The 26,897-nt window shown below is 42.6% G+C and overlaps 1 protein-coding gene across 2 annotated transcripts in view; it reads right to left on the bottom strand.

Annotated features, from left to right (window-relative positions):
• Positions 1-19,191, bottom strand: part of SHISAL1 (shisa like 1) — a 219,263-nt gene extending 200,072 nt beyond the window's left edge. The window contains exon 1 of one of the 2 annotated variants that reach the window (XM_077469380.1): positions 18,336-19,191. The gene's annotated coding sequence lies outside the window, so the exon portion shown is untranslated. The remainder of the gene's footprint in view (positions 1-18,335) is intronic. The other variant, XM_077469381.1, reaches the window with a different exon arrangement.
• Positions 19,192-26,897: the final 7,706 nt, after the last annotated feature.

Here is a 26,897-nt window from a genome sequence, read left to right as displayed (position 1 = left end):
GTTTAGGATCCAGTCATCTGAAGGGGACTCCTATGCTCGGGGGCTCTGCCCCTAGTGCAGAAGAAAGAACAAGAGAGAGAGAATAGTTGGAAGTGTCAAGCCTTCATTTAGCCCAGTCTCAGCTAGGCTGAGCTGCAAACATCAAGCAGAGCCAGAGTCAGCCTGTGTAGCAGCTTCCTGTATTCTAGGAGCTACTTAAAGGGACTGAGTAAGTACATACCAGCCATCACACCAAAAGCCACAGAGAGGTCAGTGAAATGCAATGCCTACCATGTCTGGGACTGGTGGAGGACAGCTTTAGTGCAGCGCAAGACATCCAGGAGCACCCCAATTTCTCTATCTTCGGTCAAGAACAGCCAGGTGCCCTGCAATACAGCCTGGAGCTGCATCCGCAACCTTAACTTTTGGAACTTTTGTTAGTTTTTCCAGCTGCAGCAAAACTTCTACTGGTGTACAGCTCTCAGTTTGGAGTTAGTTTATAGCAACCAGAGACTTTAGCAGGTCAACTGTTTGTTTGAGGTTTGGAGCTCTTCAGTTCTGGACATCTTTCATATCCCTAATCTCCATCCAAGTTCATCATTCTACAATAAACCTTAAAACATAAATCCCCTGGACTGATTACTGAGCCATTGGAGAGAGTATGGAAAATCCTTTTTGCTTGGCTGTGGGTGTTGTGGGGGGGGGGGGGGAGGCCTGAAATCCAGTGGCTTTTTTGGGGGTAGCGCTACACGTACCATTGAATTCCAAGTGACACTACTTAATGTTAACATTCAAGTGTCAGATTTTTTTTTTTGATCTTTCAGGTTTATATTGTCAAGTATATTAGGAAAATTGGTTAAAGGATTGCTCCTTATTACTGGTGGCAAGGCAAAATTATTTCACAATTCACAAACTATGGAAGTGACAAATCTATTAAAGACAAATGGCTCAATTCAGAAAACTAACACACCCAAGTATAATGAAATTTAAAAATTACAGTCACATGACTAAAATAACAGCCTTTCTGCTTGTGTTAAAGCATTGTATGCTGAGCGTTATTTCTTTATTTTAAAAAGTCCTCCTACAATGAGGACTCATCCCTAGAAAATCTGGTTATCATAATATGTCCCCTTTTTACGGTCTTGCTCCCGCGAATGGCAAAAAAAAAATGTGTCTGACTTTCTGACTCTTGTATGCGCCTCGATGGTTTGTATCCCTGCTTACAAATATTTACAAAACAGTCAGCTTCTGCAGTAAATTTGCACTAATGATCGGTTATGTAACATTTCTTCAGAAGAGAAAAAAAAAATAGCAGAAAGAAATCACGGAACACTGTAACATTTGCCGTTGCGTCTAAGCTAAGATTTGGTTTGTATGACAAATTTGGCTCTAGGCACGTGTTATTAGTCTGCGCGGCGTCTGTCCTGGCTTGTTGCTGTTTATCGAGCTGTTGTGTGCTGTGTGCTGGGAAGGAGACTTGTGTAGGTTCATTGAACTGGTCTATTAGCTCTTTTTTTTTATGTTTTAGGATGGCTTTATACCGTCTGTTTGCACAACACTGGCATGTGCCAGACTGACAGCCAGGGACTGGCGGTGTGGAACTCCATGCAAATGGTCAGAGACATAAGTTGCCAATGGTTTAAAGCTGTTGCCTCCAAACTGTGGCCAGATGCGGCCTCTTGCTTGCTTTTATCCAGCCCTTGGCCTTATTTCATCCACTAATACCAATAATGGGGCCTAATTCCTCCCCCTGACACCAATGAAGGGGGCACATTTCCTTCCACTGACACCAACAATGGGGCACAATTCCTCCCAATGACACAAACAATGCGGCCCGATAACATCAGCGATGGGGCACAATTCCTCTCAATGACACCAATGATGGGTCCCAATAACATCAGTGATGGGGCACAATTCCTCTTAATGACATCAACAATGGGGCCCAATAACATCAGTGATGGGGCACAATATCTCTTAATGATACCAACAATGGGGCCTAATAACATCAGTGATGGGGCACAATTCCCATCAATTACACAAACAATGGGGCCCAATAACATCAATGATGGGGCACAATTACTCTCACTGAAATAAAAAATGGGGCATTATTTCTTTCCACTGATATTGGGACCTTTTCTCTTCTCACTGGTCACAGTTCAGCCCTCCTAAAGTCTGAAGGACAGTAAACTGGCCCTTTGTTTAGAAAGTTTGGAGATTTTTTGATTTTGATTTATTATAATTCTTTTATTTATGTTTTTTTTTTAAGCTTGCACATTTTTACATACAAGTTTTATTTATTTGTGTGAAATTCTGTGTTTAAAATTTTTTGTCTAAAAATGAATGCTTTTATTCATTTTAAAAATGTTTTAAAACAAACTTTTTTAAAGTGTAATTGAGATAACACAAATAGCATAAAAAAACTAAACAAATATTTTATTCATAAGGGTTGAAAATATCAACTGTATACATTAAAAAGCATTTGCTACAGCATATGTAAAGAATAAACTTGTGATTTAACATTACATATATCCCCATATGCAGGTATCCAATTACCGCCACTGTTCCCTTGTATTGCCAAGTATTAAAATTACTCAACAGAAATACAGAGATATCCTATGCTATCCATTAACCATAGCATACCATGGAAAAAGGAATATCCCTCGACGCGTTTCACACAATTATGCTTTCCTAGGAGGTATGGGATGAATATCAGAAGTAACGGGCCATATGTCTGAAAGAAGAAATACTGTAGCTGTCAGGTATAAAAATCACCCCAAGGGGGAGGATCATAAAGGATAATCACAGCAACCCAGGAACACCTATTCACGGTCACATTCATAAATATCTTTACTTTCCGGTTCTCAAAAAATTACTGGAATTCCAGGATATGTATAGTACTTCATCCTTGAAAAGTTCTAATAGAGGTCAGATCACATAAGTAAATAAAGTAGATCTTAAACTGTATGCTACCCCAACATTTCATATTTCTGATATGTGTCAGGGTTAGCATGTACTTGTATTAAAAAGTATCCTGTTTACTTTGCATGGCTTCCTTTGCGTGAAATATGTAGTGATCCTGTTTTCCTATTTCCAATTTACCATGCCAAGCATGGAAGCGCATTCATTCCAGCATGTCCAGTTTCTGCTTTGCATTCTACTTTGGAGCACAGCCTGCCTGTACTCCAGTGGTCAGACCTATGCTGACACGACCCCTGTACAGCTACTCACTGGGAAGATCAGCGTGCTGTTGTTTCTCTGCCTCCTTCTGACATGACTCCACTCGGCAGTCTCCACCCCCAGTTCTCTAAACCCCTTATGCAGCTGAGAACATTGATTATGTGATCATGTATAAAAAATGAAAACAAAATACACACACACAAGCTCAGCTCAAATGGTAAGTTCACATGTCCATGGAGTCTAAAGCCTTGTATTGTTGGCTGGGGATTGTCTGTTTACAGACTGTTGTCCTAAAATCTTACCATTAGTACATTCCTTTTGACGATTGCTGTACAACTTTCACCCAAACAAATGTTGGATGGCAGGCTAGTAAATTTTCGGCGGACAACAGTCTGGCATCAGATTTTCGTATGGCCAGTACACAAATCTGTCACACAAAAGTCGAAAGTACAAACACGCATGCTCGGAATCAATGCTCACCAAACACGAAATTAGCAGAAGGGGTCCAAAGGGTGGCGCTTAAGAGCTGAAATTCCTTGTAGTACGCCACTATGTTGCAAGACAAGATCCAAGCACTCGCCCTCTTGACAAAAGTCAGGCGCTTGGTTGGCCAACAATCATACCGTGTGTATGAGGCTTTGATGTCCGCTCTAAGAGAGGACACAAATTGCTATGATGATTTCTAAAGCACAAGCTGGGTCTTGCACCATAAGAGAGCATCATATCAATAAAAATATGCTGTCTTGCATGGCAGACTGGACAGGGGCAAGAACCAGTGCAGCCATGACGCTCAGGTTGCAAAACACATTGGGTTTTCTAACGTAAAAGGCCAGTGCTGCTGTAATGGTTGTTGACAGCCCAGCAATAACTGATTCAAGTTATCCTAGCATCAGATACGTTTAAGAATTTATTTTTTTAATAAGTCCTTAATTGGACTAAATTGGAGTTATTCTATCTGCTTGGAATTCAAATTTAAAGTGATTCTAAAGTCTAAGATTTTTTTTTGTACCTTAAAGTTGTTCTAAACGGTAAAGGTTTTTTTTTTACCTTAATGCACTTTCTGCATTAAAGTGTTACTAAACTTACAACAGTATAATCAGTCTGTATATGCAGTAGAGCACGCTTGTTATACTCACTGTGGAACCTAAAGGGTTAATACTCCGCATGGTGTAAAAAGGCTGTGTGATCCTGTCTTTTCTGATCCTCCCCTTCTTTTACTGATAGAACAGAGTCCTAGGAGGCACTCTGCACATGCTCAGTTTGGTGTGTATTGCTAGATAGTTTTTTTGTTTTTCTTGGAGGGTGCATGTGATCAGCACGTGGCCAATCAGCACTGCCCAGACAAATGGTCAGGGGTCATGCAGTCAGGACAGTCAGAGGGGAATGAAAACTCTGCCTACAAGCTTTAACCAGTGCGCAGCCAGACACTAATAGAAGTCACGAGACTGCTTTATATTGCTGATGAGAAAACTTATTTAGTAGTTTACTTAATGTGTTGTGATGAACAGTAGCCATGGTTTTCATTGTGCCAGAGGTGCTGCTAAGGTTGTAAAAGACCTGGGACACCTTTGCGAGAGCAGCAGTGGATGGTAGGTGTGGTCAAAGTATGTTTACAGTGGGAGGGGCCTAAAAGGGCATGGTTAAAAAACAAAAGCCTTTTTTTACCCATAAAATTTGCTTAGATTGCTGTGCCACAAGTAAGAGTCTCACAGACATGTATAAAACTCAATCAGTTTTATAAAAGTAAATCCTGCCATTACATATGATTTTATGCATACTGTAAAAAGACAGAGAACAAAAACTTTATCAGAGCCTAGTATAAAGAAGAATAGTCAGGGACTGATTAGCAACCACCAGCCGTTTAGACAATTAACACTTTGGTCAGACCTATGTAATGTACAATATCGTGTATATAGTGCAGGCGTATGTAATGTACAATATGGTGTACAATTATTACACTCCAGTAGCTCAGTCTGTCCCCCAGTACAATAATTACACCCCCTCCCCCAGCTCACTTTGTCACCAATACAGTAATTACTCCCTCCCAGCTCAGTCTGTTTCCAATACAGTAATCCCCCACCCCAGCTTAATCTGTCCCCCAATATAATAATTACATCACCCCCCCTGCTCAGTTTGTCTGAAAATACAATAATTAGACCCCCCAGCTCAGTTTGCCCCCCAATACAATAATTATCCCCCCAGCTCAGCTTGCCCCCCAATACAATAATTAAACTCCCCCATCTCAATCTGTCCCCAATACAATAATTATACTCCCCCCAGCTCAATATGTCCCCTAAACAACAATTACACCCCTGCCCCCAGCTCAGTTTGTCCTCAATACAATAATTGCACCTCCCACCAGCTAATTTTGTCCCCCAATACAATAATTACACTCCCTGTTCCCAGTCTGTTCTGCATACAATTATCACAGCCATCCCAGCTCAGTCTGTTCCCAAGTACAATAATTACATCCCCGCCCCCAGCTTAGTTGGTCCCCAATACATTACACTCCCAGCTTAGTTTGTCCCCAATATAATAATTACACCCAACAGCTCAGTCTGTTCCCAATACAATAATTACACTCCCAGCTTAGTCTGTCCCCCAATACAATAATCACACCCCCGCCCCCAGCCCAGTTTGTCCCCCAATACAATAATTACATCCCCGGCTTAGTCTGTCCCCAATACAATAATTACCCCCCCCCCCCCCCCAGCTCAGTCTGTCCCCAATACAATAATCTTGTGAGAGTTTGCCAGAAAGAGGGGGGGAGTCATAAGAGGGCCAATGAGGGCTGCAGGGCTACAGAGCTGGAGGTGTGCCTCTGTGTGTCTGTGTAAATCCAGGAAGTGAACAGGTAGCAGCTTCAACTGTCCATAGTTAAAATGGTTGCAGCCAGATTCAGTAGAGGGAGATTTCTGCAGAATATTTGGCAAATACAGAAGCACAGTAAATATAAAATAATATGCAACCATATAATAAGTGGTTGGAGGGAAGCTTAAAATTGAAAAGATGTTTTTATTACAAATTATGTGAGCAGACTGCAGTTCCTCTTTAAACTATAACTCCCAGCATTTTCAACATTCTGCATAGAAGGCAATGAGCTTGCTTTAGCTCTCCCTCTGTTGGTTGGTGGAGGATGGTGCAGCATAACATCAGTATCACATTAGATGGAGAAATAATAATTGGCAATACCTCCATCTCCATATTGCTGTAACCCTACATCTGGCTACATATATTTGCCTCCATATTTATTTTTACAAAGTTAAGTAGGCTGGCTCTCAGGGTGGCGAGACACAGTAAAGAAGCCTCCCACCTGACTTCTGCTGTTTGGGGGCCTGTCATCTCCAACTCCCAGCTCTGAGAGTTATCCTCAGACAAACAATACAATAGGTGGTATACATCTTTCATAATTAATACCGAACAATTAATAGATTTTAAACGTAATGTTTTAATTCTGGCTGTAAATGGTTATTATTATAATTATAATAAAAATATATATATATTTATTTAATTGCAATGTTGCATTGATGGTTCATGTAAAATGCCATTCTTGTTCAGAAACAGATCAGTGCTCAAAACAGAAATGTATGGATCACAGGACTGACTGAAGAACTGAGTTACTTACTAATCATTTGTTATCGCACCTTTAAAAGCTCCCCCCAATACACGAAGTGCTTTTGGTTTTAAACTTTACTATACTATACTGTCTTGTCTTCCTTTACTGGAATTAACACATTGTTTCATTATATACAGACTAGTCTTTGTTTTAGGATGTGCTGGAAGTCATACTTTTACACATATAATGTTTCCCAAACATGCTTAATAGGAAACCAATTAATTCATATTTATTTTATTTTTTTCATAAAGCATCACCACAATCTTGAATTTTATCTACCACTGATTTTACTTATTTTTGCCAAAAAATAGCTTTTTACTAGTATTTTAAGGCTTGCTTGATGTTCATGGAAGTGGCCAGTAGGTTGCGCCCTTCAGCATGACATTTTCCCAGCTGGACATTCAGTTTTTATGGATGAAGAGCGAATCAGTAAAAAGTGGAAAAACAAGACTTCTTTCTATAGTGGATGTTCCTAGTTTATTAAAGTGTAACACCTGCCTTTGTGGGAAAAAATAGCAAATGCTAAAAAATTTAAAAAAATAAATCTATCTTTCTGTAAGATTCAATGCAATACAGGAACCTGGAGCTGTTCTGTACGGTAGGACTCTGCAACATATTTTGTTAAAATCCCTGCAATGTACATAGATCAACCATAGTGGAATGTTTTTGTTCTCAACAAAAGTGGAGTTACTCTTTAAGGTACGCCAAAACCCAAAACACCAGCAAGCATCATAGCAACCAATGGGTTGTTAACAGGCACTCAATTATCATGATGTAATAGCTTACTTATATATTTGGCTACACTCAGACCACAACCTGAAATGGCGCAATTTCCTTTTGGTAATGATGCTCTGTGACGTCAGCCAATATGGAATCCCAGAGTTGTGTGTATACAAAACTAAAATATGTTTGTAGTTATAGAAAACCTCAAAAAAAATAGTACATTGGAGGACCCAGGCAATCACTAAATTAGGATTCAAAATATATAGCTTCCCATTCTCTCTCTCTCTGTTCTCTATCCTTCTCCTTTTCCCCATTCTCTGTCTCTCTGCCTTTCCACTCTTTCTCCTCCCTGTCTTTTTATTTCCCTCCTAATCTCCCAGCTTTCCCTTTCTTTATGTACCTTTTCACTCTCTCTTTTTTATTGCACCTTTCTTTCTCTGCCTTCTTGTCCCCCCCCCTTCTCTCCCCCCCCCCCCCCCCCCCCGCCGCTCTATCTTCTGTCTCTCTCTCTCCGCACTCTCTCTTCTCTTTTCCCCTCCTTTTCCTCCCCTCTCCCTTACACCCCCCGCTCTCTTTATCTGCCCCACCAGCTCAATCCTCCCCCCCTTTTCCTCCCTTTCTCTCCCCCCCCCCCATTTCCCACTCTCACTCTCTCCTCTCCATCCCTAGCTCTCTTTCTCTCTCTCTCTTCATTCTCTTTTTATCTCTCTTTTTCTATATTCCCCTCTCACTCACTTTCTCTGTCTCTCAATGTAATTCTCTTTCTCCCTCTTTTTATGTCTCTCTTTGGCTCCCCCCCCTTCTTTTTCTTTCTCCCCCTTTATCTCCTCTTTTTTTCTTCCTGTCTCTCTCTCCTCTCCTCACTATCTCCTCTCTTTTCCCCTTCCTTCTCCCTTTCATTCTCCCCCTTCGCTGCTCTTTCTCTCTGCCCCCCCCATCTCACACCTCTCCCCCCCCCCATTCCCCATGATCACTCTCTCCTCTCCATCCCTATTTATCTCTCTCCATTCTCTTTTTCTCTCTCTCTTTCTATATTCCCCTCTCACTTACTTCCTTCACTGTAATCCTCTTTCTCCCTCTTTGTATGTCTCTCTTTGGCTCTCCTTTCTTTCTTTCTTTCTTTCTTTCTGTCATCATTATTAAAATGTGGCATATATGTATTTTACTTCCTATAGATGGGAGCTTATCTATCTATCTATCTATCTATCTATCTATCTATCTATCTATCTATCTATCTATCTATCTATCTATCTATCTACTGATCTATCCAGTTTATCTATTTGCATATAGGTAGTGTAGCTCTCTATCTATATATAGATAGACAGATAGATAGACAGGCTACCTCCTATAAGAAGTAAAATCAAGTGTGAAAGCACAAAGAGAAATAAAGGCAATGTATATGGGGAGAGGTGTGTTAGGAGGTGCAGGCACAGTGCTGGATCTCTGGATGAAACTAGAACACAAGTCGGCTGGTGATGTTCAGAAGGTGCCTCCGGCAGCAGTCTTGTGTCTAATCAGCGGATGCCATGTTCTGTTATAAAACACTTTCTACATGTACACTACATAGTGCTCAGGAATATCTATCTATCTATCTGTCTATCTATCAATCCTTTTATTTCTTTTGATAATCTATATTGTGCAATGAACAAATAACAGGGACTCCAGCTTTCAGAAGGGAACACAATGAAATCTTTCTGATAGTTTCTGAGATCTAAATGAAGATTGCGGAGATTAAACCCGCTGGTCTCCACCCAAAAGGAGAAATATTTTCCTTTATATGGAATGTTTTGTTTTGTATGCACAGTATTTATTTACTAAGTTCCAGGGGAAAAAAAAAGAAAATATTTGCTAATTCTTGTTAAATATTTTTTCCACCTAACATTTAATATTTATTTTTTCCAGCTAAGAGGTTGACTAATGTACATGTTTCCTTGGCTTACCCTAAGCAGAACACCAACCAAAAGTAACAATATTAAAATGGCACCCCATTAAAAGATAAAATAAAACAGTTTTTGCTGCACTTCAGTACTGAGATGTTCTTTGTAGTACTTTTTTCTTCCACTAGATGTCCTCAGTCTAATGTCCATCATCTTTCAAGCCTCCTACTGTGAGCCCAGGTCATCCTGAACCCCCCCCCCCCCATCTTGTGATTGGAAAGTGAAAGGAGAAAGAGCACAGTAATGAGCTCATCACTGTCACTTTGTTCCCAATTTCTATTAGCTTCTTGTGAGCAAATGAACAGATTGGCTGCTTGTGCTGTTTCTCTCTCTTCCAGTCTGAGCTCTGATATACAGGAACTGTAAGAGACTGGTAGTGACCCAAATTCATGTACTTACATTTCTTATATTTAAAAATACTTTCACTGATGTATTAATAACTACAAAATGTATTAATTTGTGTCTTTTATAAATGTCTAGAGTTCAACTTTAACTGCTTTACTATGCAGGTCCATCCTGTGTGTCACAAAATCCTGCACTTTGAGATAAAATGATAAACTCTAGGCACAATTCACTAAGCTATAATGATCGTTATTTGCCATAGAAACATTTATTTTAAGGAATGTAAGCTTAGTATGGCTGAAAATACCCATCATTATGGTATATAACTCAAAGTTTATTTAAAAATAAAATTGACTGGATGAATGTCACACACATTAGTGTAGGCTACATGAATTTTGACTTTCAATTCTATAATACAGCCTTTCTCAACCTTTTCAACACAGAGGAACCCTTGAAATAGTTCTCCGGTCTTGAGGAACCCCTGCTAAAAATTAGAAATCTACAACTCATGATACAATAGTGTGATGGTCAGTGGGAAGAATGGTCCTTACACTTGTGGTCATTGGGAAGAATTACCTCCTTACAGATAGCTAAAAAGATCTTGCCCATTGCTGAAGGAACCCCTAGCAACCTTGGGAGGAACCCTAGGGTTCCACGGAAGCCTGGTTGAGAATCACTGCTATAATAGATTTGTTCCTATGATCGTCATCTCCATCTAGTGGCCAGAATACATAATTGTTTTCTGAACTACCTCAATTGAGAAAGTATACCACTTTCTGGCCACTAGATGTAGCTGATGATCATAGGAATTAATCTATTATAGAAATTACAGCCAAAAACGCATAGCCTGCACAAATGTGTGTGACATTCATCCAACAAATGTTTTATAAATACAGCTTAGTGAATTAAGCCTGCTACATGTTATTTGACATAACTACAGAAGCTATACTGAATGCCAGTTATTTAATAACTAGACTCCTGTAGAATAGTGAGTGTTGTAGGTTGGGCAGAACTGTTGGAAAGTGTATTTAGGCTCTACTTTTCTGTGATCAACCATTTCTTAATTGACTACAAGTTAGAGAATGCCCTGCCAGGCAGGGGATAGGTGAGTGACATTCAAGAGACCAGGATTTAGGATAGCTAACCATGACACAAACTTTTGCAGGTAAATGCACAGAAAAAGTATTTTAAGCTCTTCCACTGTTTTTCCCTGTCATAAACAATGTTTTATCCACTTGTAATGTGTCTATGAATTGGCTAGCAAACTTGACTACTACAGAAGAGTCAGTTCCTTAAGGCTGGTTTCACACAATTCGCAATAGCAGGAGATTTTGACCAGCTCTTTATGGGGCCAGTTCACATATCTCCGCAGCAGCTCCGGTGTGAATTTGCTCAGGAGCCCTGTGCGTCTTTTGGTCTGTTTCAGTTCCGAATTCCACCAAATCTTTGTGCTGAAATCGGACCTGAAACGTTGAATGGGGACGCACCGGACCCCTGCTGGGAGCCGCATGTGAAGATAATGTGAACACAGCCCCCTCCTTCCTTGTCTGCCATGCTCCTCTCCTAATTACTGTCTATGCTGCCCAACTCCTACTCTTTTTTGGATGTCTACACATTGAGGCTTCTTTAAGTTGAAAAAAAATGAATGGTCCAGTGCCAGGGTCTGTTTAAGTTTCTATTTTATACTCATACTGTTTATGAGTATACTGAGTTTCTGAATGCCTTCCTCTTCAACATGTTTACTGAAATTTTCAAATAAAGAAAAGTTATGCCGTTTACACACGACTGGACTTTCCGTCAGACTAGGTCCGACGGTCTTCCCGACAGACTTTCGGCAGAGTTCTGACAGACTTTCCGAATAAACGGACTTGGACACACACAATCACACCAAAGTCCAACGGATTTGAACGTGATGGCGTACGCCGGGCTAGAATAAGGAAGTTCATAGCCAGTAGCCAATAGCTGCCTTAGCGTTGGTTTTTGTCCGTCATACACACGCATACACACGAATGCATACACACGAATGCATACACATGAATGGATTTCTCGATAGGAACTGGTTCCGGTGGAAAAATTTGAAACATATTCTATTTCTAAAGTCCGTCAGATTTTTAGACAGAAAAGGTCCGATGAAGCCTACACATGATCGAAGTGTCCGGCGGATTCGTTCCGTCGGACCTTTGCTGTCAAAAAGTCTGGTCGTGTGTACGCAGCATTACAGTTTACTTTTACAATGTTACAATGCTTATTGTTCAACAATGAAGAGAAACAAAAATAATTTGTATAAAGGTAATATATGGTTCATACCAGAACGCGGTATGAGAAAGGTGTGCCCCATGCACATTTCCAGCACCACAGGCAAATGTTCTCTCCTTGCTCTCTGCATGTGGTGCCAATGTATTGTTAATGGTACCCCAAACACAATGCGTTGGGCAGTACTATGCGGTTTGGTGCAGTGCGTTTTTAAAAGTAGTGCAAGCACTACTTGTTCCACTGACCAGTGCACTTTGCAGCCCTTTCATGGGCTGTCAAAACACACCGCATGGGAATGCATGGAAATCATGCTGGAGCACATGGGTTTGAACCTGCACATTCCTGTGGGATGCCAGTTTAAAATGGCCTGGGGGGGGGGGGAGAAAGGATCCAGGAGGTGGGAACACACAGACAATTATATTTACTTTGCTTTAACCTTTTGGATTGATTACGGTAGAAGAGTAGGAATGTCTTTTTTATAGCAAGAGTAGTGAGACTCCAAGAGGGATGGGAATTGAGTTTACTGTGCACAGAGAGATATAGAAGCCAGTAAGTGACTCAGGCCGCCAAGCTCCACCTATAACTAAAATACACCTTTGGGTTTTATAGCCCCCTTAATATGTGGACCTGCACATTATCTCTCCATCCTAAATCAGACACACTGTAGAGTGCAAGTGAAAAGGGCTGGCAGGTCGGGCTGTGACTTGTCATTCTTTAGAAGCTGGAGACCTGTAGGCTATATAACTCCTAGATCCCCAAACACTCCTAAGTCCATCCAGCACTCCTTGTTTTTGTTCCAATAGCAAAGTTAGAAGTCCCATTAAGCCCCTTCTGCTTAGTGAGCGAGTTGATTAGAGCAGTGTTCAGAGGTCAGAACATGGGGTGCCGGACTACTGCATTGTGTGTGATAACTATGGTCTGATTCTCCTGTGGTCTAATGGGGCTGAATGCTCTACTGAGAAGTACACATTCAGGGCCCTATGCTTTCAGGGATAAGTGCCTGGAACATAGATAGAGCCTTTAGCCTTGTCCAGTTACAGCGTATTTTAGCCTGCCAAAGACTTTGACAGGCTGCAGGTAGTGGGGATGGATGCTGCACCTGTGCCTCCAGTGCATACTAAGACGCAAGCATTGCACGCACAAGGGCTAGATGTCCTGTGTGCAAGGGGGCCTAAGATGGATAACTGTCAGAACTGTTGCAATTGCCTCTCCTGTGAAATGGCGGAAAAGCTATTTTGAGAAGTTTGGAGAGTAAAGAAAGTGTGTACTAGAGGAACTTTCAGACAAATTTTGTCAATGAATTGTCTCAAAGATGCGACACAAAAATGACATGTGCAACACAATCAATGATTTACTCCAAGTTCTCCAACATAGAAAAGGTTTCAATTAGCTTCATTTTTCTGATCACCGATACAGCAGTTTTTATTTATTAATCTGCTGCAATATGAAAGTGTGATAAAAAAAAAAGACTAGATTGTCACACATATCAGTGCTAACAATAAAAATGTCTCCGGGTTTTTATGAATTTGGCTAAAGGCTTCCAACCACATCCACACTGCCAGAAATATCCGGCAAATGTCTTATCGAATCTCCCTCACAGTATCTGCTTACACTTGTTGCAAAAGAAAAGCAGACAAGCCAGTAATGCTTAATGACCAGATTTTCATGCATTTTACAGACACCTACAATGACCGGTATCAGCAAAAAAAAGATAAAATGTGTTCTGTTTTGTTTTTGTTTTTTAATAGTCCTGCTCAGACTTTTATATATTTATGATGTACAGTAGACATCAAACAGCAAGAACTTAACCAGAGGAAATAAGTATTTTTTTCTCTCCACTTTTTTCTGAAATATGCAGTAAAAAAATCATTTACAAGTTAAACTGATCTATATACATCAGTGCTAGAAGGAGGATGGAGTACTATGTGCTGGTTTTGTCTTCACAGTCCATATACACGAATGTACTGAGCGTTGGTATGAGTGTGCAGATCTATACCATGATATGTTATTTGTTTTTTTCAACTGAACTATGTAACTGTGCAGCGAGTAGATTCTTCATACTCTCTTCATCCAATTATCCAGATTTCTAAATGGTACCCTGAATAGTTTACAGAGGACAGGGGCTGGAAAGCAGATAGAGGGTGCAAGTACATACCTCTTGCCTCAGATCCCTACTTACCAACTATTTAAGATGTAAAAGAGGGAAGCCCAAAGCATGCAGGCAAAGCATACACCCCTGTCACACCTCCAGCCATGGATCCACAAAGAATTTAGTACCCAAAAAATGATTGGTTAAACCAATTCTCTTTTTCACAACTACTTTTCCTTTATAGTGGCTTTTCAAAGCAGCAACTGCAATGATACCTTTGGTGGTTAGCATTTGCTACCGCAAGCGTTTGCTACCCCGTCACTTCATATTTCTGATATGTGCCTGCTGTACCATGTGCATATATGAGAAAGTATCCTGTTCTCTTTTTGTGAAATCTCTGGAGTTCCTGCTAGTCCCTCTGCTTTCATATTCAAATCTGACCACACTAAGCAAGAGAACACATGGTCAGTTCTCTAGCTATGCCTGCTCTCCTCCAATGATCAGACTTGCCCTGAGGCGCCCCCTACTGCACAGCACTTTCGCTGGGAAGCTCAGTGTGCTGCTTCTCCTCCCACCATCTCTTATGCAGCTGAGAATAGAGGGAATGTGATCACTTATAAAAAAGTGAAAAAAGCGTATTTATAATGTGTTTTTTTATTTATATCTGTACACAAATGTTTTGCCAAAAAAAAAACAACTAAGACCCCATTCACACGGGGCATCTAGCTGCTGTGCGGGCACTCCCTGTATTTTAGGTTGCTGCCTGCAGTGTGCCAAAGTTGATGAGAGGCTGAAATATCCTGCCACTATATGGGCTGAGTGCTACTGAACAGTACACCAGTCTAGGGCTTTATATATTCAAGAATAATGCATGGTATTCTGCTTTTTGGACATTACTCCCTGAAAGCATAGGTCCCTAAACTCCACACTCAACCCCATTCAGCCGCAGTATGTTTCGACTTGCTATAGACTTTGACAGACTGCAAGGAGCGGGCTGCATGCTGCACCTGTGCCTCTCTGGAGCACTAAATTGATAGGATTGCATGCCCAGATAGGTTCTCTGTGTGCAAGGGGCCTAAGGTGGATTTAGTCCCAAAAGAAGAACAATATCTGCAAACCAGAAACAGAGAACTATGATTCCTCCGTCAACATGGGGCCTTACTATAGATATGTCTTATAGGTGGTGTGCTGGTACAGTATGCTGTGATTTGTAGTTTCTCAACAGACTGCAAAATTCAAAGTCTCAGAACATGCTGACTCCCGTTCTTCATGCACATCTTGTTGGATTAAGTAGGGCATGATGAACCTTGTAGCTCCTCCGCAGGTGCAGCTGCGTGGCTCCCATTTCTCCATTAACCTAGAGCCTGCACACAGATGGTGGTTAATGTGTGACATACTGGAGCTGTTAAGTTGTGCTGGGCCTTATAGTCCATCATCCAAAACCAATAAATTGCTAATGCTCTGGCTGTCTTTAGCCTGTCATCCTAATAGCACAAGAATGCTTCCTTCCTAGACACAATATATGAAAGACATGGGATGACATGGAATGATCTGACTTGTAGTTCATCAAGAGTTCAAATGCATCGAGTTACCTAAAGCTGAACGCACATGTTACAATCTGTTCTGATCCTTTGGATTTAGCAGCATCTGCGTAATGCAAGAGCCTGTCTGACTAGATCTAAATTTAATGGGTTGTTTGGGCAGGCCTAGTTTTTTTATTGATTTGGTAAATCTAAATGAGATTGTACAGAGACTGTGCAATCAGATTGCACTGTGCATGGCCAGCTTTAAGGAGATTGTACTGTATTGTGTAGAAGCAACAGCGCACATCCCATTCCTCATTGAGTCTCAGACATAAATATAAATAACCGCCATGCATGATAACTTTTTGAGATGGGAAAAGGACACCGCCTTGGGAAACCCCAATCACAGGGCCATCATTTCAGAAACCCATTGGAGCTCTTAGTGCTACTACTTTACTTTAATGCTAACATTTACAAAATGACTGACATATTAAACTGAAGGGTGGATGAGTAGTTTAGAGAACTATATATCCTTTTGACAGGTAGACAGTACATTTTAAAAGGGATAGTCACGCAGGCAGGAGGGACAGAGAAAGTTGCTTCAAAAAGAGGAACTGTCTTCAAAATCTTGAACGCTGGAAGCTCTGTCATATACTGGGTAGTATAAGGTCAGGAAAATGTTAAAGATATGCTGATCTCTATAGTTATTAGGGATATGGAAGCTTTCAGTTTGACCCATTGATCCGTCAGTTAGACCTGACCCATCGTCTAATCTGTATATCACCCCAATATCACACCCACCTTTCTGAGTCCCCGATGTTAATGTGACCCTCTTTGTGGAAGGTCTACTTCTGATGTACCATTGTGTTGTTCTCAGCTTCATTAAGCCCGGCACAACCAGTGGCATATTTGGCAAATCAAAAATGTTAAAAATCTTACTTGAGGTTCTGATTCACAAATGGGTACAAGCAGTGCCGGGACAAGGTTATCCAGTGCTCAGGGCAAAGATGCCAAACTGTGCCCCCCTTTCCCTTAGGGTTAGGGTCAGGGTGCCCCCTACCCTTGCAATAAACCATTGCGCCAGGGGCAACTTACCCTCCTGCCCACCCCTTGTCCCGGCTCTGGGTACAAGTACAGTGGTGGCATGATAAGACTTTGAGTCTTTTGACAGATGCGGGCTTGAAGAAAACTGTTCATCCGGCAGATCAGTCCAGAACTCTACTGGTTCTAGTTGTCTGATGTGATTCACTATAAGGACCATGGCATCTTTGACACGCCATCCAATCCCCTTTCCTCCATTCACTAGGCCATGCTGTGACCTGTAGTTCCTCAGCACATTGAGGATTTAAAGTAGCAATAAACAGCCCAGATCCTATTTGTGTAGACACCCAGTCAATCCTGTACAATAAACTGCATAGCTCCTACTAGATGCTCTATAAAACATAAGGCAGTGGCAATGCTGTGGCTTGTGGTTCCTCAGCACATTGAGGATTTATGGTTGCCGTAAACAGTTAAATTCCAAATCCTATACCTGGAGACACCAGATCAAACCTGTAGAATAAACTGTATAGGTTCTACTAGATGCTCTATAAGGCGTAAGGTAGTGGCTATGCTGTGACCTGTAGTTCCTTAGCACATTTATCCTTTATGGTTGAAGTAAACAGTTCAAGTCCAACTCCTATTTCTCGAGACTCCAGATCAAACCTGTAGAATAAACTGTATAAGTCCTACTAAATGTTCTTTAAAACATAATGTAGGGGCCATGCTGTGATATGTAGTTCATCAGCACACTGAGGCTTTATGGTTGCAATAAACAGTTAAAGCCCAACCCCCATTACTAAAGACACTAGATCAAACTTGTAGAATAAACTGTATATGTCCCGCTAGATGCTTTATGAAGCATAAGGTAGCAGCCATGCTGTGACTTGTAGTTCCTCAGCACACAGAAGATTAATGGTTGCAATAAACAGTTAAAGTGCAAATCCTATTACTAGAGACACTAGATCAAACCTGTACAATAAACTATATAGATTACTATATATACTACATACTAGATACTCTATAAAGCATAAGGTAGTGGCCATGTTGTGACTTGTAGTTCCACAGCACATTGAGGATTTAAAACAATATACAGTAAAAGCAATAAACAGTTAAAGTCCAAATTCTATTCTACAGACAATAGATCAAACTTGTAGAATAAACTGTATAGGTTATATTAGATACTCTATAAAGCATAAGGTAGTGGTCATGCTGTGACTTGTGGTTCCTCACCACATTGAGGATCTATGGTTGAAATAAACAGTTTTAGTCTAACTCCTATTCCTGGAGACACAGATCTAACCTGTAGCTGTCTGGACACAGATCACAGCTAGCTCCAACATTACCATGGGGGGTATTATGGCAGGACACAGTGGGACTTGTAGTTCCAACCAGTATCAACACCCCGACATTTTGAATACCTCAACTCTAATTTCTCCATCATTCTGAACCATATGTAATCATAACTCTACATTTGAACCCTAATGCTATCCCTAATCATTTCCAGGGACACTTTGCTGGTGAGAACCCACATTCCAGCCACATGTGTATGATACTGGGAAAAAACCGGGACCCTGGACGATTTTCCAGGGACAAGACTGTCCAATCCCTAGCAATCAGAGACAGCAGACAACACAGATCCAGAAGTGTCAACTCACCTTTGAGCTGGGGAACCCTGACCTGGTAGGCAAAGGCATCCTTGGCTAAATCCAGTATGCCAAGATAGGCTTATGAGCCAAACCATAGCCAGTGATTAGAAGGGGGGTCATTCCTTCCCATGCCAGAGGTGCCCAGGGGGGGATCTTCCACTTGCAGCCATTCAATGGGGATCGGAGCAGATGGATGACTTGGAATGTGCCGTCAGTCTTGTAAGATGGTCAGAGGAATTCCAGGAAAGTCGGATCTCCTCCGGCACAGAAGTGATCGGGCTGGTGGCCGCACGCTGTATTGGGGAATACAAAGTATCCGGCTGTCAGTGGGACTGTCCCCTCCGTCCTCTCCTTGTCTCCTCCGTCCTCTCCTTGTCTCCTCCGTCCCCCGGGTGGATGTGTGTCGGTGTGCTCGGTACTCCTCCCGGATCTCTACTCTTCCTCCGATCTTTGCCTTTCATCCACAACCCACCGGAGAGGTCAAGCGGCGCCGTTCCCTCTAACGAGCGGCTCTCCCGGTGACAGCTCCGATTTGAAGGATCTGGGCAATTACTGAGTCTCTTTAGCTGCCAGATTCACTCCCAGCTCCCCCCTCCTAATACACACAACTCCCCCTATTTAGGGAAGCTGCTTTCCTTTCCCACATTTCAGGTGGGGCTGCCTCTGGTTTCCTGGCATTTTCTGGGTATGGGTGACATGGGTACCTCTGGAGGATGCAGGACTTCCAGGACCACCTGTCAATCAATTATCATTTGCTATGGCACAGCTGTGTACGAACAAGGAGTCCTTTCTTTGGCTAGTCCTGGCAGTATTAATATTTTATTTATTATATGATGAAAATCTCTATAGATAATTGATGCCAAAGGAGCTTACCATCTAACATCCGCTGTCCCATGCTCTGAGGTCAGATGTAGGACATGGGGTCCTAAATACATCTGTGAATCTGTGCATATATATATATATATATATATATATATATACACACACACACACACACACACTTACTGTACATACACACACACGCCCACACACTATATTACCAAAAGTATTGTAAAGCCTGCCTTTAGATGCCAATGAACTTTAATGGCATTCCAATCTTAAGCTGGGTACACACTTTACAATTTTCTGTAGATTTTTTCCTTCAGATTTACCAAAACCATATAATACGAGGTCAAACCTTTAGGCTGCTTTCACACTGGGGCAGGAGCGGCGTCGGCGGTAAAGTGCCGCTATTTTTAGCGGCGCTTTACCGTCGTTTTAGCGGCGGTCTGCGGGCGCTAGCGGGGTGGTTTTAACCCCCGCTAGCGGCCGAAAAAGGGTTAAACCCGCCCTCAAAGCGCCGCTGCTGCGGCGCTTTGCCGGCGGTATTGCCGCGGTGTCCCATTGATTTCAATGGGTAGGAGCGGTTTAGGAGCGGTGAATACACCGCTCCTTCACCGCTCCAAAGATGCGGCTAGCAGGACTTTTTTCACCGTCCTGCCAGCGCATCGCTCCAGTGTGAAAGCCCTCCGGCTTTCACACTGGAGTGAAAGGGGCCGGTTTTTTTCAGGCGCTATTTTTAGCGCTGTAACGCCTGAATAGCGCCCCAGTGTGAAAGCAGCCTAATGCCCTGTACACACGGTCGGAAAGTGTCGGAAAATCCGATCGTGTGTGGGCTCTATCAGACTTTTTCCATCGGAAATTCCGACGGAAAAAATTTGAGAGCAGGATCTAAAATTTCCCGTCAAAAAAATCTGATCAGACTTTTTCCGATTGTTTGTAGAGAATTCCGATGGACAAAGTGCCACGCATGCTCAGATCAAATTAGGAGACCAAAGCTATTGGCTACTAGCCTCTACAAAGTCCCGTCGTACGCAGCGAACGTCACCACGTTCCCGAATGATCGGCTTTTCTGGCAACTTTGTCCGACCGTGTGTATGCAACACCAGTTTTGGACAAAATCGGTCAGAAAAAATCAGACGGATTTTGTGGTTGGAATGTCCCACCGTGTGTACAGGGCATTTGAGTTTCAAGTTGTATGCAATCAGGAAGACCCTCGGACTACATGGTTTTGGTAAAGGAAATCAAACAACAAAAGTTGTATAGTGTGTATGGGGTCTTAGTCTGTAGGGTTCAATATTGAGTTGGCCCACCCTTTGCAGCTATAACAGCTTCAACTCTTCTGTGAATGCTGTCCACAAGGTTTAGGATTGTGTCTATGGTAATGTTTGACCATTCTTCCAGAAGCGCATTTGTGAGGTCACACATTGATGTTGGACGAGAAGGCCTGGCTTGCAGTCTAATTCATCCCAAAGGTGTTCTATCGGGTTGAGGTCAGGACTCTGTGCAGGCCAGTCAAGGTCCTCCACCCCAAACATGTTCATCCATGTCTTTATTGACCTTGTCCCTCTATGTCCCTGATGTTGCACACAAATATCAAAACCAATCTCATGAAAAAAGGGTTGCACCTCTGATGCCCTAGGAAGAAGTTCCATTGAATGAAATATACGTCAGATGTCAACATGACTTCACTGAGTGGTGTGGTATTTTAATGCACATAAGCGCTTATGTTTGTGAGTACCTTTTTAGTTTTGTTTGTAATAAAATAACATACTCACTATCGGATGTTTTTGTCCTTTCCTTGGTATGTAACTGTGTTGGTGAGACCGGATTGAGTCATCCTGTGGTTTCATATCTTTATGGGAGATATTTGAGGCATTGACAGCTGAATGATCACGCAGGATGGAGCTCCATCCATATGGGATCCCGTTTCATCTAAATGCTGGTAGGCGGCTTTCCTTTTCACATGGTGGCTTGTGTACTTTGGATTCATCAAGAATTTTCCCAAAGTGGATTTCTTATAAACAACACTTTTGGGCTTTTATTTTTTGTTGTTTGTTGGGATTTAATATCGCTTCTATATGTGACAGCGCAAACCCTTTTTTCATGCAATTGGGTTTGATATTTGTGTGCAATATCAGGGAGTGCTGCTATCACCATTAACCGTTTAAAGTTTGCATTGAGTTTTTGCTTGCCTAAGGCAGAATATATGTATATATATATATATATATATATATATATATATATATATATACAACATTTTGAGATGAGAATCAGGGACACCTACTAGCAAATGTATGTAAGCATAGAACATGCCCCCTGCCACACCCTCTTAAAGGAGAATTAACCCAAAAAAGGTTAATTAAATCCACAAGTGTTTTTTTTTACCACTACTATTCCTTCATAATGGCTTTAAAATGTACAAATGCAGCAATTTAGAAATTGGATGAAAGGTTTAGCGCTATATGTTTTTGAAAATGAATGTTCCTGAAACCACAGTTGGGTTTTAGGGCTAATTTTGCTAAATTATGGCTTCAGTAGCAGTCTGGTTGGATTGCACTGAGTTCTCCTTGGCAGCAGGTGTCGCTGTCACCGCCGGCAAGTGGTAGAACACAGTTTAGCTGGGTGTATTGGGTGCCAAGTTTTCTTGGAACCAGCCCAGTGGGAGTATTCTCCTGATGTGCACTCTGGGAGGTGGTATTTAAGGTGCTGACTTGATGTGCTTTGGGGTTCTGGCCCAGAAGATTTTTCTGTCTGTTTGGTCCTGGTCCTCCTGACCAGCGCACATGGCCCTCCTGGCCTGGGGTGTGGATCCATGCAATTCCAAGTCTCGGGGCTGGATAGTCGGAGACGAAGTAAGTGCAGGGACAGGCCTGAATGGATATGGAGGCCTGAGGATTCAAAGGTGGTCCGGTGCCATCTCATCTAAGGAGAGGCCCAGCAACTGGAGAAGGGGGACTCTTAAGGAGAAGGCCATGCACAATTCTGGTTTCTCTGAAGGAGCCTGGAGGCTCAGTTGGAGGACATTTCATGGATCTACTCTCATACAGTATCACCGTCTGAGAGATACTGGTACCATATGATAGTTCTCTAAATTTGTCTATATCCCTCGGTTACATTCAAGTCTGTGGCAGAGACTTTTCTCAAGTATTTCACATTCAAGTCTGTGGCAGAGATTTTTCTTTATTTAACACCCTACTGGCTGCTAGACCCAGTGAGAGGAGGTCTATCCAGAGGTTGTGAAAATCAAGCTGTGAAACGGTTATTCTCTGGATTCCTTTCTATAAAGACATTCTATTTTTGCAGTCCAAAAGTACCTGAACTTCCTCCTAACCCTGTACCCTAAACTGAGAGATCTTGTTTCTATTTCAAATAAATAACCTAAAAGAAGATCCAGTGTTAGTTTCCACATTTCTTTGGGCCATCTACCAGGGGAAACCCTAGATAGAGACAAGGTCAAGAAGGTAACGGTAAGCCCAATAAAACCAGCAGCTCCTTCGGAGATCAGTGCTACATATACAACTATAGATCAGACCAAAATGAGGGACTAATGAGGAGGAATGAGGGACAGAGGGACATTGCTCCAAATAAGGGACAGTCCCTCCAAATCAGGGACAGTTGGGAGGTATGTAGTGCAGGGTACAAGGAGTTAAAGCAGGCAGTGAGTAGGCGATACAGCACCTCCTCACTGCCTGTCATATGCTCTCTGAAGAGCAATCTGAACACACTCTGATTGCCCTTCAGAGATCAAAGGATGTGTGAACAAGCCCTTAGCCCTCGTTCACACCGGTGCGATTTGTCATGTGATTTGACAGTTCCAAATCACATGACAAGTCGTATCCCATTGCCGGCAATGGAACCGTTCAAATTGCAGTGACATTGAAAAAGGTTCCTGCACTACTTTTTTTCCAATTTCATTGCGACTTGCATAGGCTTCTGTTAAACGAAGTAGCAATGAAATCAGAGGTGCAAATTTCACTGATCTACGGCTTCAGAATTGCGCCATGGTAGTGCGATTTCAAAGCCACACTGGTGTGAACCAGGGTTTAGTGTATTGGGGTGCCTGCCAAAATAAATGGTACTGCAATACACATTAGTGCAAATGGGTTCTTAAAGTGGATGTAAAACCTAAATGGATGACATTTTACTTATTAGTCAGGATGAAAAAAGAGAAAGGACTATCTTGTTCAATGAATAGGACAATTAAATAAATAAATAAATAGAAACCTCCATATACAGAACCTTATCCCCACAGTTGATCCAAAGAAAGGCATTTTGTGTGCTAAAACATCATAAACAATTGATCCTTTTTAAATAAAATAATAATAATAACAAATAAAAAAAAAAACACAAATAACTAAATACAATAACAATACTCTAAATACACCCTCTACAACTTCTAACAAACCAAAAGGAAAAAGAAAAAAGATTATTATATGCAAGTTTAAGGCTGGGTTCACACTGGTGCGATGTTAGACATCGCATGTGATTTGCACCGCACTGCTGAGCACTGCTGATTCTCCTTCTCAGATATGAAAAATGAAAGCTGACAAAATGACAAAGAAAATCAGCTTGTTTAGAAATCCTATGCAAGACACATATGGTAAAGTCTGATTGTGGGTGAGTTTGTATCAGTCTGTGAATCACAAGCAGGCAGCAAGCTTTCCATTCCTTGTCCCGCTGCGATCCTTCTGTCCTTGTCAGATGTACAGTGCGTTTATCAGCTTGGCTTAATGTGTAAGTGTGGCTGGGTGTCACCTCTGATTAGAGAAGGCTGGGCATCCGGGGGTTCCATGTGTTTACTATTACTGCTGCCTGCCCCAGTGACACCCCAAGTATTTAACTGGTACCACTGACATTTTTTTTGCCCTAACAATGTTTCTGAATTTGAAAATTATAAACAAAACCTTCCAGCCTTAGTCACATGACTTACCTTTAATGAAGTATGGCTCATGCTGTGCAGGCAGCTAGATCCTGGAAAATCTTCACTGCAGGGATGCTGGTCCTCTTCCTGTCTATGTGTTGCAATAGTTTACAGCTCCGGTGTCAGAAACCGTGAAACTAGGCTGAGGCAGAAGTACAGTTAAATCACACTTGTTTAATAATAAAAGTAAAAACAACACACATAGTCAAAACATAGCAAAAGTTCAGTTACCGGAACAGATAGTCAGCCAAGCCAGAAGTCAGGGATCAATGTAGGAGAACAGCAAGCAGGATCTGAGGCCAGAAGTGATGTCAGCAAAGCAAGTCTTGAACAGGATTGCAGGAGAGTGTCTCAGTTTCTGTGATGTTGACCAAGGCGAAGGCAGAGCTCCTCTGGACTGGACGGCTTAAAGTGGTTGTAAACCCTTACAGACCACTTTGACCTACAGGTAAGCCTAGATTAAGGCTTACCTGTAGGTCCAAGAAATATCTCCTTAACCTACACAGTTAAGGAGATATTTTGCAAAAATATGGGCACGCCGCAAGTGAAGGCGAACGACGGCTCACATGCGCATGCGCCAGAGCGACGTCATCGCGGCTCCGTCCAATCACAGCGCCGGAGCCACGAGACCCGGAAGTCACTCCGGGATACATGGCAGCGGCATAGATGAAGAACGAGCTTCGGGGGCTTCGATCTCAGGTAAGTTATTCATAATGAGCTAGTATGCTATGCAGTTTTACCACTCCAGTGTGAAAGCCCTCTGGGTTTTCACACTGGAGACACAGTGTGTTTCGGGTTGGCTTGCAGACGCTATTTTTAGCGTAATATCTGCAAAATGACCCAGTGTGAAAGGGGTCTAAGGGAAAATGTCCCAATTGGACCCAGAGTGTCAATATTTTGTGTGGTCACTATTATTTTCCAGCCTGCCTTAACCCTCTTGGGCATGGAGTTTACCAGATCTTCACAGGTTGCCACTGGAGTCCTCTTCCACTCCTCCATGGTGACATCACAGAGCTGGTGGATGTTAGAGACCTTACACTCCTCCACCTTCCATTTGAGGATGCCCCACAGATGCTCAGTAGGTTTTAGCCATGCCCTTGTAGGGGTTGCTGAATGTTGTGGTTCACTTGTCACACTGCCCAGCCTGACATCCATACTCAGTCTTTCAAAGACACAGACCAGTCCATTGCTTTGCTTTGTTTTGTTTTTTGTTTTTTTTATTTGAGGGGATTAAACTTGGATGGGGATTTAGGAATTATGGGATGCCCAGGAATTTTAGAACAACCAATTGGCGAATTTTAGATCAATCAATTGGTGAATTTTAGAACAATCAATTGGGACAAACTATGTACACTCCCTGTACATAGTACTACTTCAGTCTCCTCCAGCACTTTCCTTGCTTGCAGACTATTCCTCCTCCAGCACTTCACTTGCTGCAGACTGTTCCTCCTCCAGCATTTTCACTTGCTGGAGACTGTTACTCCTTCAGGCTAGCTAGCACTGCATGGGTAGGCCTGACACTGCTTCAGCCAGGCCTCAATGAACTGCCTTTTGCGGGCAGGGATGATGGGCCCCTGTGGTTTAGAAATAGTTCTGGTGCTAGCTATCCTCTTTTTAGCTACCACTCCCAGATAGCTCTCTTCAGGCCCTGCCAGATAGCCTGGCTGCAATGACCTCTCTCCATTGCCCTTTCCACAGTCCTTACTTCTGGTTCTGCACCCATCTTAACTGCAATCTACCAGTTCTCTCAGGCGTGTCTCCCCAGTCCTCCCGACTGTGCTCACCAGCCCTCCCATCTGCGACGAGTATTCCTACCTGGAGACTCTTGGAAGTATTCTCTCCCACTGTCCCCCGCTTGCTTTCTCAAGTGCCTCTACTTCCAGGATCTCGTCACTCCTCCTGGATGCACCTGAGCCCTAGCCCAGGGTCACCCCCCCAGACTGAGGAGCTCCGCATGGGCCCCCGACAGCCTCCACACTCTCTCACTCCAGCTCTTCCACCCGACAACTCCTCCCCAGCTGGGCTGACCCCAGGTATTTAAGGAGGCCTGCCCCCTGCCAATCCAAGTTGGGGATTTGTCAAGGCTCCTTAAGATACCCCAGGCAGCCCAACCTCTCTTGCCCTCCTCTCCTTCTAGCACTTTCTAGAAGGAAGAGGGAGGTGATAGTGAAGTGATGCAGCCTCTGAGTCACCAACTGCTACCCTGAACCACTTCCAGCCCAGAATGAAAAAAAACAGGCTTAGCAACCAGCTAGGCCTGCCTAAATGTACCTACTCTGCCAACAAAAATCCTCACTCTAGAACCTACCTAACCATAGGGTCCTGCACATGCTTGGCCAGTACATCACCTTTATCCTCAGCTTCTGTTGCAAGGCAGTGGTCGTCTTGGAGGTGTGTTTGGGGTCGCTATCGTGTTGGAATACTGCCCTGTGGCCCAGTCTTTCGAAGGGAGGGGATCATGCTTGGCTTCAGTATGTCACAGTAAATGTTGGCATTCATGGTTCCCTCAATGAACTGTGGCTCCCCAGTGCCGGCAACACTCATGCAGACACAGACCATGACACTCCCACCATCATGTTTGACTGTAGGCACAACACACTTGTCTTTGTACTCCTCACCTGGTTGCTGCCACACACGCTTGATACCATCTGAACCAAATAAGTTTATCTTGGTCTCATCAGACCATAGGACATGGTTCCAGTAAATCATGTCATTAGTCTGCTTGTCTTCAGCAAACTGCTTGCAGGCTTTCTTGTGCGCCATCTTTACAACAGGCTTCCTTCTGGGATGACAGCCATGCAGACCGATTTGATGCAGTGTGCGGCATA

Source organism: Lithobates pipiens, unplaced genomic scaffold (assembly GCF_037356315.1).
Source record: "Lithobates pipiens isolate NorthernLeopardFrog02 unplaced genomic scaffold, aLitPip1_a1.2 Scaffold_8, whole genome shotgun sequence".
Classification (NCBI taxonomy): domain Eukaryota; kingdom Metazoa; phylum Chordata; class Amphibia; order Anura; family Ranidae; genus Lithobates; species Lithobates pipiens.
The sequence above is the reverse complement of the archived record's forward strand: the minus strand, read 5'-3'. Positions and strand labels throughout refer to the sequence as shown.